This window comes from Rhincodon typus, chromosome 4, assembly GCF_021869965.1.
Source record: "Rhincodon typus isolate 14 chromosome 4, sRhiTyp1.1, whole genome shotgun sequence".
NCBI classification, from domain to species: domain Eukaryota; kingdom Metazoa; phylum Chordata; class Chondrichthyes; order Orectolobiformes; family Rhincodontidae; genus Rhincodon; species Rhincodon typus.
This window is the reverse complement of record NC_063335.1, coordinates 49,738,770-49,755,623: the sequence shown is the minus strand read 5'-3', so window position 1 is coordinate 49,755,623 and position 16,854 is coordinate 49,738,770. Positions and strand designations below refer to the sequence as shown.

The 16,854-nt window shown below is 39.7% G+C and overlaps 1 long non-coding RNA gene across 1 annotated transcript in view; it reads left to right on the top strand.

The window, feature by feature from the left end:
* The window catches only part of LOC125483029, a 43,305-nt gene extending 27,331 nt beyond the window's left edge, over nucleotides 1-15,974 (top strand). The window contains exons 5-6 of the long non-coding RNA XR_007262023.1: nucleotides 1,688-1,804; nucleotides 2,759-15,974. This is a non-coding gene — a long non-coding RNA (uncharacterized LOC125483029). The remainder of the gene's footprint in view (nucleotides 1-1,687; nucleotides 1,805-2,758) is intronic.
* The last annotated feature ends 880 nt before the right edge of the window (nucleotides 15,975-16,854 follow it).

Below are 16,854 nucleotides of genomic sequence, written 5' to 3'. Positions count from 1 at the left end.
TCTTTGTGGCAGAGCAAAGGAAGATATGTGGGTATCTATCAGTTGTCTGAGAAAATGAGGACCCTTGAGACTCAGGCATATGAGTAGCCATCTTCCTGAAGAATTATATGCAGCAGGGCAACAAGTGGATGGAGGAACAACATAATAGTCTCCATTTAGGTTTGGCAATGTTGCATTGCATTGATATGTCAGTTGCAGTAGTGCTTTGAAACTAAGTGGAAACACAGCCAAGTGCTCCCCTGCCGTTTGTTAACAGGTAAGTGAATGTGGGCCCTGAAAGGGAAGATGGAGGCAGGGATAATGGCAAAACGGCTCTCCCTGCTCAGCACCTAAGCCAGAATCATTGACACCTTGTCTTGTTCCCCATGCCCAAGACTGGCCCTCATAGACATAGATGGGGCAACCTGTGGCAAACTTTCACTGACTCTGACTTATAGAGGACATGTGTCATGTGCATCTCATCTAGTGGAACAAAAACAGGTGGCTGTCACTCCTGCTCTGGCAATAGAGGTAGCATCACATAAAATTGTGAGTAAGATTAGCAAGTAACCTTTACACCATAAAAATGATAGGTCGAACAAGAGAAAATATGCCTGTATCTAAATTCCTTATCGTCAACATCCATGAGTTGTGCTATGATGAGGTTGGAGGAGTGAATTGACTCTCTCTAGTCCCACTATTCCAGTAGCCATGACATAAATTTAATTGCTTTACCCAGTTACTGAAATATCATTTACTTTTTGTGTTAGGTTTAGAAATTTTAGAAAACTGTTCAAATTTGATGAGAAGGAAGTGTTGGATAGATTGTTAATATTTAGTTGATATGGCACTGGGTCTGAATTAAATGAATCAAACGATATTAAAGAAAATGAGAGTAGAGAATGCAGAGATACTGGCCATAATTGTTTAGTCTTCTGTGGACTCTCGGGAGGTGTCAGAAGACTTGTTGTAAGCAACTGCAGACCAGTCGGTGGTGGCGAAGTTTCTAGAAACAGTTATTAGGATATAGTTAGTAGTCACGTGCATAATAGGTGGGTTGATTAGAAAGAGCCAGAGTGGATTTCAAAGGTGGAAATTGTATTTAACTAACTTCCTGGAGATTTTTGAAGGTAATGCTGTTGATGTGGTATACGTAGATTTTCAAAAGGCATTCAATACAGTGATGTGAAGGTGCCGTTGCTGGACTAGGATGGACAAAGTCAGAAGTCATACTACACCAGGTTATAGTCCAACAGGTTTATTTGAAATCACAAACTTTCAACGCACTGCTCCTTCTTCATGTCAGCAATGTCCTACCTTGCCTGAAGCTGCCAGATAATCAGAGGTCAGTAACTACTGTGAGCCACGGTGCCCTGTCAGAGGCTGTGGCTGTTTGCAGCACAGCTAGTCAGAGGTCCAGACAGCAGGATGTCCTCAGGAGGAAGGCCCAGCAGCATCCACTAAAGTGCCTGACAGGCACAAGATCCATTAAGTCTTTCTTCTAAGAGGCTGCATGTGTGTCTTGGCGCTTTTACAGGCAATACATGAGACACTTGACTATCAAAGAAGATTCCATCCTCAGTTTCATAAAACTCCTCTGCAGCACCTTAGGATGTTTCATTGCATGAGAGGTGCTATATAACTAAAAGTTGATATTGTTGGTGAATGTACTAAGTGTATGGTCTCTTATCATGGTCTCTTATCATAGAATCCTAACGATGGAATCAAACCCGGGATCCTGGTGCTGTTAGACAGCAGTGCTAACCACTGAGCCACTGTGCCTCTTGTTCTGCCAGAGGAAGCAATGTTCAAATTTACCAAACCAGTATCCTTTTCACACATTTAAACACCTCAACCAGATTACCTTTTAATTTCCTACATAAAGAAATATATGCATCCTGACATGATAATTTAACCCTGATATGTGTGGTCCTAGAAGAGTCTAAAAGGGTTAATATTTGATTGAGTCCAATAAATACCACCTACTATGGTGACATTTTGAGGACTTGGTGGAAGAGGAATGTAGGATATGTTGGGAGGCTCACCTAAAGGTTCAGTATCGCCAACGGCCTTTGTAGTAAGGTAGAGTTTATTCTGATAATCTGTAAATAACCACAGAGCTGTAATTAACTACGCCTTGTCTCTGCAAGACTCTTATCATTAGATCAGAAGGGGGGTACCCTTGTATACACTAGACCACAAAAGCCCCTAAAGAATGCACACATCAGAGCATATAGATAGTAGCAAGTCTGGTGAAATGGTGCTGCACTCCCTCTAAATGTAGGAGCCTGGTCGATTGTATACAATTCCCGCTTTAAAACTTTGAAGCCAAATGCATGATCATCTGTTTTGCTACTGTTAATGCTGATACATATGCTTGGAGTATTCACCTAGCCAACAAACTCTTTCACCAGTCCCTGTAGGAGAAGAAAGGTGATGATGATGATACTGGTAATAGCTTTGCAGTTCAGTGCTTCATGTGCTGCTGAGTGATTGCAAAACTTAGCAGGGAGCCCAACCTTGTGCAAGGTCAGCACTACTTAAAGTAGAAGAAGTTAATTCTGGTCACAGCAGGGACTGCATGTGTTTGGAGAACAGTGCATGACTTCTAGAATGTAGCATAACAGGAAAGAAACCCTGTACCGCACACCTATCAACAATCACTATCACCTATGACATGTACTTAACGTCCATTGCTTTACTTGACCCTCACACAGTTAGTACTGCTGCAGATTTCACCTTGGTGCTGCCAGCTATTATTCCTTGACTGACGCATCAGACAAAGAATCATGTTGGACCACACTTACTGACGTACTTTCCTCTTTTGTAGAGCCAGGTGACACCTAACCAGAGCGGGCCACAACAGACGCGTGTCCTCTTGTCAATTGAGAAGATGGTTCTGGCCATCGTTGGAACGGTCACAAGTGGGACTGTGATTAGGTGCAGAGCTGAAACCACTGAAGATGATGGCATCACCCTACCTAATTCATTTTCTCACATCCCCCTTATCCCCGCCACCCCCACCCCCCCAACCCTGTCCCACACACGCTCCTCAGACTTGCAATCAGCAGATGCTGTAACCATGCACCTGTTCATTTCCTGCACTGCAGAACCACCATTGTGCCATACTACTTTCAGATACTCAGGAACTGCTACTTGGCCAGGAAGTGGTGCAAGAGTGTGACATCTCAAAGGGACGATAGACTGATAGTGTTTGCTCAATCTTTCTCACAACTCGGACCTTGACACCGCCCATACTTCAGAGGGTAGCATTGGGTTGGACTGGCAAATAGTGAATCAATGGCCTGCAGCTGAAGTAGGGGGAATGAGTAGCATTGGTGCCAGCTCCCAAGGTGGTGAGGTCATACAGGTTTGTGCAGGAGATTCAGATGAACACTCTGAATGGAGCTGCACTGAAAAGTATGGTAGGCATGCACATTGATATATCAGTCAAGGAGCACGGAAAAGCAATTGGGTATCGGGCAGTCACATGGAATCCGAGCATTGGATGCTCAGACTGAGAAGCTGCAATCTTAGTTTATTGCTCAATTTGTGTGCCCAATTGCTGCCCATGTCAACATTCAAAGGGGCTTGCAAAGTTTCACAGCAATCCAGTAATCATCAACACATAACTAGGACAGCTAAGGCATCATCCCAGGGGAAATGACACTCTCTTTGGGACACAAACCTGCTGAACTCTCTCAGGATAGTAGCATTTGTTCTACTGTCAGTGTCACTCTGTCAATGCCCTTGCCATTGCCCATCAGACTGCTTCCAGATTGCTACCCTCCAGGTTAAAATGGTGCAGTCCAAAGCTGGACCAGTGATGAGGGGGTGGGGAAGGGTGAGTTGTGGACATGATTGCTGATGGGGTATTGGGGTTGCATTCATTGGCAGTGCATTGATTAAGTGCTAATGGACATCCCAGCCAAAGTAGGTGTGTTGATTGCCTTCCCCACTAAGTGGTTCTTTCTCTTCCCTATGCTCTGCTGACTGGCATGTATTTGGTGATCACAAGGTGTAGAGCTGAACATAGCAGGCCAAGCAGCATCATAGGAGCAAGAAGGCTGACGTTTCGGGCCTAGAAGGGTCTAGGCCTGAAACGTCAGCCTTCCTGCTCCTATGATGCTGCTTGGCCTCCTGTGTTCATCCAGCTCTACACCGTGTTATCTCAGATTCTCCAGCATCTGCAGTTCCTACTATCTCTGATGTATTTGGTGACATGGGTTGCATCTCCATGTTGGTGAAGTTGCATGGAATAAGCAGACCACAATGAATCATAACACATGCCAATACTATAGGGCTCTGCCAGTGTACAATCCAGCCTTAAGAAGTAAGTTTTGGGCAATTTGAAGATATTTCCTGTGACAGCATGACTGACATTTGTATGCTATCCATGTGTGGTTTGATTGCGCACTGCAGTCATGATCATAGAAACTAGGAGCAGGGGTAGGCCATTTGGCCCATTGCTCCATTATTCAATGTGGTCATAGCTAATCCTCTATCTCGACTCCATAGTCCCTCTCTGTGCAAGACCCTTGATGCCTTTGGTATCTATAAATATATCTGCTACTTTCTTAAATATATTCAGTGACTTGGTCGCAGTCTTCTGTCATACAAAATTCCATAGGTTCACCACCCTCTGAGTAAAGAAATTTCTCCACCTCAGTCACAAATAGACTACGCCATATCCTGCAAAATTCCTTGTTGTGGGCACCCCAACCAGGGGAAACATCAATTCTGCATCCAGTCCTCACATAATTTATATGTTTCAATGAGATCTCCTCTCAATCTTCTAAACTCCAGTAAATATAGGCCCAGTCAGCCTAATCTCTCCTAATACAATGAACCTGCCATCTCCAGAATCAATTTGATGAATGTTCACTGCATTCCCTTCATGGAAAGTATTTTTTTTCTTAGGTAAGTAGACCTAAACTGCACACCATACTCCAGGTGTGGTCTCACTAAGGCCCTGTCCAGCTGCAGTAAGGTCTTACACTCAAACCTCCTCACAGTAAAGGCCAGTATTCAATTTGCTTTCCTTGCTGCTTGCTGCACGTGCATGTTTGCTTTCAGTCACTTGTGTGACACCAGATCCTCTTGTATATCAACATTTCCCAATCTATCACCATTTAAACAATACTTGGCTACTCTGTTTTTCCCACCAAAATGGCTAACTTCATACCTATCCAAATCATATTAGGTTATATAAATTCTGACAGGCCTGGTCAGACTGGTTGCAGAATTGATGTTTCCCCTGGTTGAGGCGTCCAGAACAAGGAATTATTTTACATTTGCTATGTATTTGATCACATACTCAATTTATCTAAGTCACTGTGAAGCCTCTTTACGTCCACCTCACCATTCACAATCCCACCTGGTTTTGCATTGTCAGCAAACCTGAAATTATTAGATTTGATCCCTTCATCCAGTCATTGGTATTGGAGAGCTGTGGTCCAAGCACTGATCTAGACTAGATTTTTAGACTTTGTGGTACATCCACTCTGATAAAAGACCCACATACTTCTGTTTCTTGTCTTCTAATGAATTCTCAATCCACGGTAATATATTACCACTAATCCCATGTGCTTTGATTTATACACTAACCTCTTATATGTCACCTTATCATAAGCCAAGCACATCACATCCGGTTGTTTTCCTTTATCTGTTCTACTGGTTATGTCCTCAAAAATTTCTGGTAGGATTGCTGAACGTGAATCCTTCTTGCCTTTATCTAACCCTATTGGTATTTTCTAACTGCCCCGTTATCAAATCCTTTATGATAGATTCTGGCACTTTCCCTACCACTGATCTTAGGCTAATCAATCAGTAATCCTTCATTTTTGTCTGCCCTTTTTTTTAAATAACGGGGCTATTTTTCCACCCCCTAACTTGCCTCTGTAAAGCCCTGGTCAGCTAGCAGTCAGTCCCTGGTTCGACAGGGTGACTGATGAAACAATAGATTGGCGTAGAATAAAGGAATGATGGCTAATGCTGGATATCAGGTATTCACTGATGTACTAGCTTAACAATAATAGATTGCATGTGTGCAAATAAAAAGCAAGACTCTTCTACATTTAAAGCACATTAGTGCACTTGCATGAAGCATGATTTAAAAGTCTGAAATGATGCCTGATTTACTGCACTTTTGCAGTGAGTTTATCTATTGAATGGTTGATTCCAGACCAGATTTTTGGTCCTGTTTCTAAACTGTGCTGAACTATTTGTTCTTATGGTATCGTAACATAAGGTAACAACTTGCAATTATATAGTGCCTTTAACATACTAAAACAATCCTTGACTTCTTCACAGGAGTGGTCAGAATAAAGACAGAATATGACACTGACCCAAATAATGCAATATTAGGACAGATGATCAATCAAGTGTTTGTCAAAGATTTAAAGAATGACTTAAAAGTGGGGAAAGAGGAAGAGAGACAGTGTGCTTTAGGAAAGGAATTCTAACTGAAGAGTAAATAGACTCTTCATTAACTGATTAGAAGATTCTTGAATGTTATTTAAACAGCCTTTATCCTCAAGTTCAATACTTTTTTATAATTAGTAAAGATTAACATTCATTTAAAAATGACTTTTTAAAATTTTTTTATCCTGTTGTGATAATTTGTCTTCAACCCATGGAGAGTTGGCTGTGCATGATAATGTGCCTGTAGTAAAACACCTCAACAGCAACACCATTGAATCATGTTTCCTTTATGATAATTAAGTGGAGACTTCTCTCGAAGCAACTGTTTAGCTCCATTGTGATGGAGTCTGCCTGCCCCTAGTGGCAGAAGTATCAGGAGATTTATTCCATTGAGCTCTGCTGTGATGTCAGCATGAAACAGCCCATAAAGTGTTCAGTATGAAACTGGATGAAGTATGATTGAGCTTCAAAGACAAGAAGTCACATTGAATGAAGTAAACATCCCAATGCACTCAGCATAAGAGCTGTCAAATAATACTGACAGTGAGCTAAATGGATATTACAGCAGATTATTAAAAGCTTGACCAAAGGCATGGATTGTATCTTCTAGCTGGAAACAGAGGCAGAAAATATTGGGGAGGAAATTGCAGACCTTGGGGCTTGGCTGCTGAAGGCGTGAAGACCTTAGTAGTGTGGTTACAATCAGAATCACGAGAGAGTCCAGAACTGGAGGAAGGCAGGTGTGTTGGAGAGCTGTGAGGCTGGAGGAGGTTACAGAGATAGGGAGGGGGGTGAGGTCATGGAGGATTTGAAAACAAGGTTGCAAATTTTAAAATCAAGGCACTTTTGACAGGGAGTCAATTTAGACTGGTGAGCAGAGGGATGGTCTTTGAATGGAACTTGATCCAAGTTAGGATATGGGCAACAGAATGTTGGATAAGTTTACGATCCAAAGTAGGAGGCAGTCAGGAGAGCACTGGATTGGTTAAATTTCAATCTAACAAAGACATGCCTGAGGGTTTCAGCAGCAGCAGAGCTAAGGTGTGTGGAGACATGCAATCCTGTGTAGGAGGAAGTTACATGATCACAAACCAGGATATGGGTTTCTGTAGTTCATCTGAAGGTCAGAAGGAACACTAAGTTTGCGAAGGGGCTAGTTTAGTCTCATACTGGCCATAGACAATGTTGGAATTTGGAGAATAAAGTTTATCAATGCCATATGCACACATTATTTAGGAGCAGTAGGAAGCCATTTGGCCCCTGAAGTCTGCTCCATCATGTAATATAATCATGGCTGATCAGATTGTGACTTCAATTCCACTTTCCTGTCTACCCCAATAGATTCTACCATGGAATAACAGACATTTCTTTTTAGATTACAAGGAGAGGGTGAGTGTGCCTTGCTTCCCTGTTGGGTTTTGTTGGAACTTGTCAGGAAAGAGCTAGCAGATTGACTGAATACCTCCCTCTCACCAATGACAATTGGTAGTGCAATACAACTCGATATTGAGTGAGCTGGATGTTAAACTACAATTTAAAATTTTCCATAATTGCAGTTACAACAAGAAGATGAATATTAGTGTGAGCCAGCGTTGTGGAGACAAACTGGTTGGCTGCTTTGAGGAACATGTCCCTTCAGTCCACAAACGTGACATTTCATTTCATTTTAATTCTCTGCCTAGGTTTTACTCTTTCCGTCCTTTGTGTACTGCAATGTGCCATTTTACATTGATGCAAGTTCAAGGAACGGTTTATCCTCTTGATTAGATACTTTACAACCCTTTGGATTCATTACTGAATTCAATAATTTTAGAATGGAATCTCTGCTCCTGTAATATTTTGTTTCTCTTCCCTGGTTTTTTTTTTGTTACGCTCATCTTACTTCCTTTTCATTTCATTTCTTTGTTTGCAGACAGCAAGATGTACAATCTTACCATTTACACTTCTTCCTGGATCCATTTTTTGTATCTTTTCTTCTCCCATTAACACTTCCTTTGGCTTTGCATTATGGAACATTTTCTCATTTAATCTTTCCTGGCCCCACCTATTATACAGCTTCCCATTGATTCTTCTTCTTTCTCACTCAAAACCTATTACATTTCTAACTTTTCCCAATTCTAATGGAAGGTCAAGGACCTGAAATGTTAACTGTATTTCTCTCTCCACAGATGCTGCCAGATCTGAGCATTTCCAACAAATTTGGATTTTAGTTCATATTTCCAGCATCCACATTTTTTGTACTAATACAAGTTTGTTCTACTACATATGACATGCAATAATGATAAACCTATCAATTATGGCTATTGTCTTAACTGCGGTCTTATGTTAAGGGAAAAAGGCATGGTCCCAAACTTAACAGAAGTAAATGAATTTAGTTGAAATAAAGGAACAACCAAGACAAGAAAGGACAAACAATGAATTAGCAATAATTTATAATTGATTTTTTTTTTTCTTTGATTTCTTTACCTTTTAATATGTGTGTAGATTTTTTTTATTCAGTTATGGAAGCTATTTAGGTGGACTGACAAAGAAACAATGACATCAATGCAAAAGAATTTAGAGGGATTTTTTAAATGAGGGGATGGTGGACATATTATGATGGAATGTTAGAGAAAGACAAGGTGGCTTCCTGATTTTAATTAAGATATAAAAATTAAAACAGGTGCACAAGAGACTCTTGTAGTGCAGTGGTAGGGTCCCTACCCCTAAACTATGAAGCCCAGGTTCAAGACCTACCTGCTCCAGAGGTATTTAATAGCATTTCTGAACAGGTGGATTAGAAAATATCTAGAACAGTGTCAGGTTCCACTATGCTGTTGATATCCAACTTTACTGGACCATTAAATCTCAGAATTCCTTCTGTCTCACAAAATTTTCCTTTTTGATATCCAGTTCTGAATGAACAGAAATTACCTCCAACTAAATAATGGGAAGATGGAAACCATTGTTTATGTTCCCAACTCAAACTCTGTTCCCTGCAACACCTTCTCTCCTCCCTGGTGACTGTCTAAGGTTAAGCCATGCTGTTTGCAAACACTATCATATTTAATTCTGAGCATGGGGGTGCAGTACACTGTGAAAATCGATATATCAAGGTGACCATGCAGAAAGAAGCTGTTGGTCATGTGTTAAAATCTCCAGGAATACATCCAATTAGATTTCAGAATCCTAAAATTAGTGTGCCAACAATTGCAATTTATAGGTGGACCAGCCATACAGGAAATGAGGAGGCTCCTGTATTATTTCCAAGTAGTGTGTTACATGGCACCCTCCTTTCTTTGTAATAATCTGTTTTGCAGGATCCAGGCTGCCTCTTACATGTATCAGAGCTCTACACACGCAATAATTTATTTAAAATCACAGATGGCAATTTTTTGTGTTCAAAACTGAGAAATTGCTTTTTCAGATTTTGGCTGGCTGTCACTCTGATAAAGCACAATAAATCACTGCTTCTGTGTGAAACAGAAAATCACTAGATTATTGTAAAAGTGTCAGTAGTTGGTGGTAGATGCTGTTGAAGATGCCACTAATGAATCAGTGGGATACAGAGCCCCATTTCCTGTGTAGGGACCTGAAAACCAAAATCAGTTTCAAGTAGTAAAGGACTGTCATCATTAATACTAAATGGGGGTGTGGACTGTTGCTTTTGGGCAGTGCAGTTGAAGTCCTAACTAATTGCTGCATAAAAAGGATTTCCTCAGGTCAGCATTGTTTTTTTTTTTGCCAATCAGTTTCCTCTGGTTTTTGGCCATTTAGCCATTAGAACAATTTCTCTCTATCAATCCTGTTAAGGCCCCACATTATTTTGAATCTCTATCACACCTCTCAAACTTTTACTCTCCAAATTGTATAGATGATTTGAGTCCTTCATTCTTAGCACTATTCTTTCCAACAGTTAGGCAAAACTAGTCACAGACTGGCACAACAGTGGGACAATTGACCATGCGGACATTTGGGGCCATCACCCTGCATGTGTTTTCTTACTTTCTCCATACTTATCTCTGAAACGTGGGCAAGTTTGTGTTACATTTTTTGATGTATCAAGCAAAACTTTCAACATTGGCAGGAAAGCAAAACAGGCACTATTACATCACCTGCCCAATATGCACCATATTAGATCACGTACTTGATAATATACCATTTCAGATTTTCCTTTTAATAGAACTCGAGGCATGGAAGAGCATGTGTTTAAACTAAACAGTTAGTCCATATTGTTAGTTTACACTCACAAGAAATTTGCAAGTTTTCAGTGGGTGTTACTTTATTTTAGTAAAGAGTGTATTTGTGAAAACAATTTTTGGCTCCCTCCCTTCATCTCATTTGAAATTAGCACTCTTGATCCCATTCAATCTTACTGCCCTAGTCTCCATGTTTTTAAATCCAGGTGGCTTTTCCTGGGCCATGTTATTCCCGAGGTGTTCTTTTGCGCCCCGTGCAGGGCCTCTGAATGTTCTGCCATTCTGCAAAACTTGGACAACATGGCTATTGGTTGAGCCTTTCTGAACCATCTCCCAGGGTGCACTCACTCTTTTTATCTTTATAGGCCTGCTCTTGGCCCTTTGACTTCTGGTGATTTTCATTCCTGACCATGTTAATCCATTAAACTCGGATTTCACCTGAAACTCCAATGGCTTTCTGTCAATTTATGGGCTGTCTTTTTTTTTAGCATGATCAGATTCTCTTTAGCACAGGGTAGTTGAACATAACCTTTCCGGTTACTTACTTCGCAGATTCGTTAGACTGTTCTCAATTTTTGGGATACAGAAACTGGGACTTCACCAAGCCATTTCCTTATTACTTAATGTCTGTCTATCATGTTTTGATCTGCTTTTGAGCTTGCCTCTTGAGTTTTCAATTTCATCTCCAGCATCTTTTGTTGGAAAGCTTGTTTTTCACTACCTCTCTCTTTCAACCTTTCCAGCTCAATCTGCCATTTTACAGTAAAGGTTATTAATTTAGTTGTAAGACTCCAATCGGTTCTTGGTTCTGATTCAGTCTGATTTGAATATTGATTAAAGTGTAACTGCCCAAAGTTTCAGAAATACCTCTGGTCTCTGTCTCGGGAGGTAGTTTTTTATATGTGTCTGTCTACAATGTAGTAATTCAGTAGCAAAAGCAGGAAAGCAGATTATTATCTGAATGGCAATTAGATCGGGAATGCTGCAGGTGCAATGAAACCCGAGAGTACTTGTACACCAATTGCTGATGGTAAGCATGCAGATGCAGCAGGCACTGAAGAAGGCAAATGGAATGTTGGCTTTCATAGAAAGATGATTTGAGTACAGGAGCAAGGATGTCATTGGAGAGGAAGCAGATGTTAATGTTTTGGGTCCAGTGACCCTTATTCAGAACTGATTGTAGCTAGGAAAATGTTGGTATATATGCTAAAGAAACGATGGGAGGTGGGGGAAGGAGTAAGTGGTAGGTGGTGATGGAGCCCAGAGAGAGAGAAGCAGACAAAGGAATAGGTAAAGGTTAGTCTGAGAGAATGAATAGCTGCAAATGGGATCCATTAATAGCCTCCAATGGGTTGTAAGTGGTGTCAGCCCATGTGTTGATAAGGCCTAGTGTATGGGGATTGGAGTAAGGACCAGGTAGAACGTGCTCATGCCTTAAAATTATTGAATTCAATATTGAGTCCAGAAGGCTGCAGGGTCCCCAAGCAGAAAATGAGGTAATGTTCATCCAGCTTGCGTTGAGCTATGCTGGAGCACTGCAACAAGCACAAGACAGATGTTGGCCAGGGATCAGGGTGGTGTGTTGAAATCTCAATGGTCCTAGGATTTGAGAAGCTAGGGTTCTGATAGTTAGCTGTTTCTTTTCTACACCCACCTTTGCAATGTTATTTAACTTATTGCTGTGATGTTAGGTGAAGAGAGCTTGCTGCTGTACTTCATTTTTATCTAAAAGATAACCTCAGCCGCTGAGTTTTTCCTCTTGCTTCCTATTGATTGCTTTTTACTAACCAATTTTGTCTTGTTTCTAAATTTGGACTCTGCTCACTTTGGTACACTAGTCAAATTGTCGGGCTTTTTTATTGGATCCAATCTGCATGTGAGATACCAAGTTCTGTCATGGTCAAGAGGGAGAGGTGAATTAAATTTTATTTATTTTTTAGTCCTCTCCTGTTTGCTACATTTGGTTTCATAATCTTTCTCATTTTTTTTCGAAAGTTTAAAAAAGATGTGTTTCACAATTGTGCTTTGAAATCCAATTGATAATGACCCACAACAAAGATCTCCGGCTTAAAGCAAAAGGTTTATAACTCCATTCAAAATCTATGGAGAATGGTTTGCAATGCACATTCTCATCAATGCATATCAAGAAAATAAAAGGAAAGGAAAGAAATTACTCATACTTAAAATCCAATATATCAGAATTGGTTCAGGTGAGTTAATGTTCAGCATGTCATTGTCCAATGGAATTTCCTTCAATTGGCTGTGTCCAGAAGTCCCTTTCATAGGGACTGAGATGCAGTTGAATTGATGGTAGAGGTGCAATAATTGTACATTAGGAAATTATTCAAATTCATGGGCAAAATACAGGATTCTTTCCATGAAAAAAAACATGCCTTAGTTAAATTGCTTACTCTCATATTTTGTAAGCTTACTGGTAAATTAAGAGGAAAATGCTGCAATTAAAGGTCATTCAAACAAAATAGTGATTTCAACCACCTAACTGCAGCTTTCAGCTTAGTTTAGATCGCAACTCATCTAGTTTTGAAGTCTTAGGTAAAACTTAGTGTTTTGTGGCAGATAACTGTGGAGTCACTAGTAACAAGACAAATAATTATGGGTTTTGATAGTGACCTTTGTTCAGAGGCTGAGGCAGACATGTTATTTACTAGTTCTTTGTGTTACCTTGGCTCGGATGCCTATATGATGCAAGGACTGTGACACTACAAAAGGAAGATGTAAGATTTTGTTACCCTGGTTATTGGTGATCAAAGAGTGTAGTCAACTGGTATCAGGTGATCATTAGTAACCGTAGTGTCAGTGTAGCATGATGTCCATCTTTAAAAAATTAAACAAGATTATACCTTTGTGTAAAAACAAAGGATCTTGCTCTTCCTGCCTTTTGAGTATTACACTACCAAGGGCACAATGTATTCCAAGTGAGTGATTTAAGTGTTCATTACCAAGAATGCCTCATTGTACCACTAATGAACAAGGTGCCAGTTCCTAAGGATATAACTGCCTGACTAGGCTGGAGGCAGATAGATGGTGGCCACAACAGGGAAAACATTTTTGACGTCACCTTTGCCTACAACACCCACATCCTGACAAAACCAGCACTTGTTGCCCTTCAGAAAGTGGTAGTGAGTTGTGACCTCAACTCCTGCAGTCCATGTGGATTCACCAGGTCATGCCTTTCTGTGTTTGTATATTTCAAATCCATCAATCACTATTAAACAGTTAAGCACACATTAGTGTCCATTTCTATTCTGTTGCAGCCTCTAGCGAACATTTTTGGTAGCAAGTTACTAAAAGTTATAAAGAGGAATAAATATTGAATAAATGCATGGCCACAAGAAGAAACAGATTACCTGATATGGCTGACAGTGGAGAAATTTCATGAATGTTTCACCTGTGATTAACATCAAAAAATCCTTTCGGAAGCAATACAGAAGTAGCTTGAAATTCTAAAATACATTATTTTTTGAAAAAGTGTGGACTGTGCTTTAATCAAGAATATTTCAGAATTTAGTAACGAGTACACAGAAATTATTCACTTTTTAAAAACATGTCCCTGTAATGATTCCTGTATATTCACCCCACCAAGGTCATTTTGCAACGTTGTAAATGATGTTGCAATTTCAGTAGCTTTAATGAGGCAGCATAATCATGAAATTTTGGAGTGGCTTAAATAGTGGACTTTTTTTTCTAAGAAATTACAGTGTTCGTGATTATTAATGGTGTGCACAATAGTTGCAGCATTTCTACAGTAATGTTGTTCTCTGTGCCAGTAAATTAGATGCAGAGGTTTGCACGCATGGCTACTGACAGCCAAGTAGTTTTTTTTTGTTCTCTACGAGGTGTTCATTTTTATTGATATTCTCTTCCAATGCATAGCACAAGCAATGAATGCAAATTATGTGCCCACAAGTCCACTATAAACTTAAATGTGTTAAGAGATCTGAGTATGTAGAAGGTAGGATTTAATCCTACTTTCAGATAACTCAGATCCCTCTTCCTTTGTAGGTGTTGATACCTTGCAGAAGTACAGTTGCATCTATATTTGATAGTTCCTGGAGCATCCCCTCCAAGTGCTCATTCTTTGTTTGAGTCTTGACAATGCAAATTGGCTATTCAATCATTTGAACATTGTAGCTGTGCCAAATGCTATGAATAAACCATATGTATTTCAATAGGGGATGATTAGGAGTCTTAACCTGGAGAACATCTGCTAGCACCACTTGACCCTTAGCCAAACTTTTCCAACTGAGTACTGGATGGAAATGAAACTTAAAACCTTCTGTCCATCTGACTCAGCTTCTCACTGTATCACTCAACCAAAACTTGCCAAATCTCGTGCTTAGACAGAACATTTTTGCTTGTTTGTTTCAGACAAATCTGCTTTCAATTCTTGCAGAATTTAGTTTCATCTATTTTCACTTCTTTCTGAAGATGCTTATCATACTGGGCTACTATTTCACAGAATCTAAGTGATGTCCAATATCCCACCTGAAAGAAATTCTTTGATTGAAACTGAAACTAGTTACTTTGATTATGGAGACTGAGTGCAGACTAAAGCTATCAATTAATAGTAGATGTCCAGAATCTCAATTTGGACTGTCCTAGTCTGTATCTACTGGCTAATGTTAATTATTTTATATAAAGTACAATGTCCCTTGTAGACTTGTAACAATTATCACAACTGATAACTTACCAACTATAGTAAAATGACAACATTCACAGTAGCTACAAAAGCAATCCTGTAGAATAATTTTAAATGGAGCCACATCTATCATTGCCAGTGATGGTAGTGTTAGTGAAAGGTATGTTGCAATTTCCTCACCCAATAATGTAGCTCTTGTTCTGATTTGATTCATGATAAGTCATTAGAATCAAATTTTTAAAGACCTGAAACATTTCCTCTAAATCCGATTATCCTACATGTTGCAATTCAATGTACAAATTCTGTCATGCCTAACTCATTGAACTTAGTTTAGAAATCTTGCTTTTTTGCTCTTATTTGCATCTTTTTATGTAAGGGTAGGGGACACAGCACTCTAGATGAGATCTTACTAAATAACATACATATTATCATGGTATTTAGTTTTGTACTGACATGCCTGGGTAATATGGCTCAAAATGCTCCCTACCCCACTGCAGGACCTGCAGTTGCTTGATCCTCTGAAGTTTGTAGGGAGGTGAGAGAACCAATGATCACTATGTCCCTTTGAAAACAGTTCTGATACACACCCACTCTATCCCTAATTGATATTGCAGTTGCTAACAGGGACGATGGCCAAATGGCCGTTTTCCATGCTGTGAGACTTGTGTGATTTACCATGAAATTTCCATTGTGTTTGGTCCTTTTTCAAAGTTCTTTTTAGTTGATAAGATAAACTGGTGCAAGTTTAGATTCTATTTGTCAAAATGTATTTATTTGAGCAATATGAAGGCACTGAAAAGGTCAGCTTTTAATAACTATCCACAATTGCTCTTGATTTGCTTGTTCATTGTTTGATTTCTTTGGGGAAAAAAAATACATACAAGTGAATAATAACAAAAATAAATAAAACTACGTTAAGGTCCAGCAGTAATTTAAATATTTATTAAAAGCCATTTGAATTCATTAAGAGCAAACTAGTCCCACCTTTAAATTATATCCTCATTCATACTTCTGATAGAGACTATGAGTTTGCTCTGCTGTTCTTTTGTTGCAAAATGATCAGCAGAGGTGACTGAAATTGTTGGATTTTTCTTCATGCTTCCTTAGGCTGCCTTCAACCATTCTTTGGCTACCTAAGCTAAATGCTGCAGTGATAGAAATTTTTGAAAACTGACACCACAGGAAAACAGAAGGCACATCCATCAAGCTATCTACCGCTGTCTTAACTGTTGGCAGTTGTCAAGAGAAGTCATTTTTTTCAAAAACGTACACTTTAATTTCAAAATACATTGTTATTTTCAATGAAGCCGGAAGTTGTCGTACACATTGGTAGCAACGACATAGTTAGGTACAGGGTTAAGGCTTTGCAGAGTGAATATGAGGTTAGGTAGAAGGTTAACGAAAAACAGAACCTCAAAAGTGATAATCATGTTTACTCCCAGTGCCAAGTTCTAATGAGGGAAGTAATAAAAGGATAGAGTAGATAAATCAGTGCAAGGATTCAGATTTTTGGTCATTAGGTAGAAAAGACCTATTCAAAAAAGATGGGTTTGCCTGAAATGGAAAGGGACTAATATCCTAGTGGGGAAGTTTGCTAGTTCTATTGTGGGGATT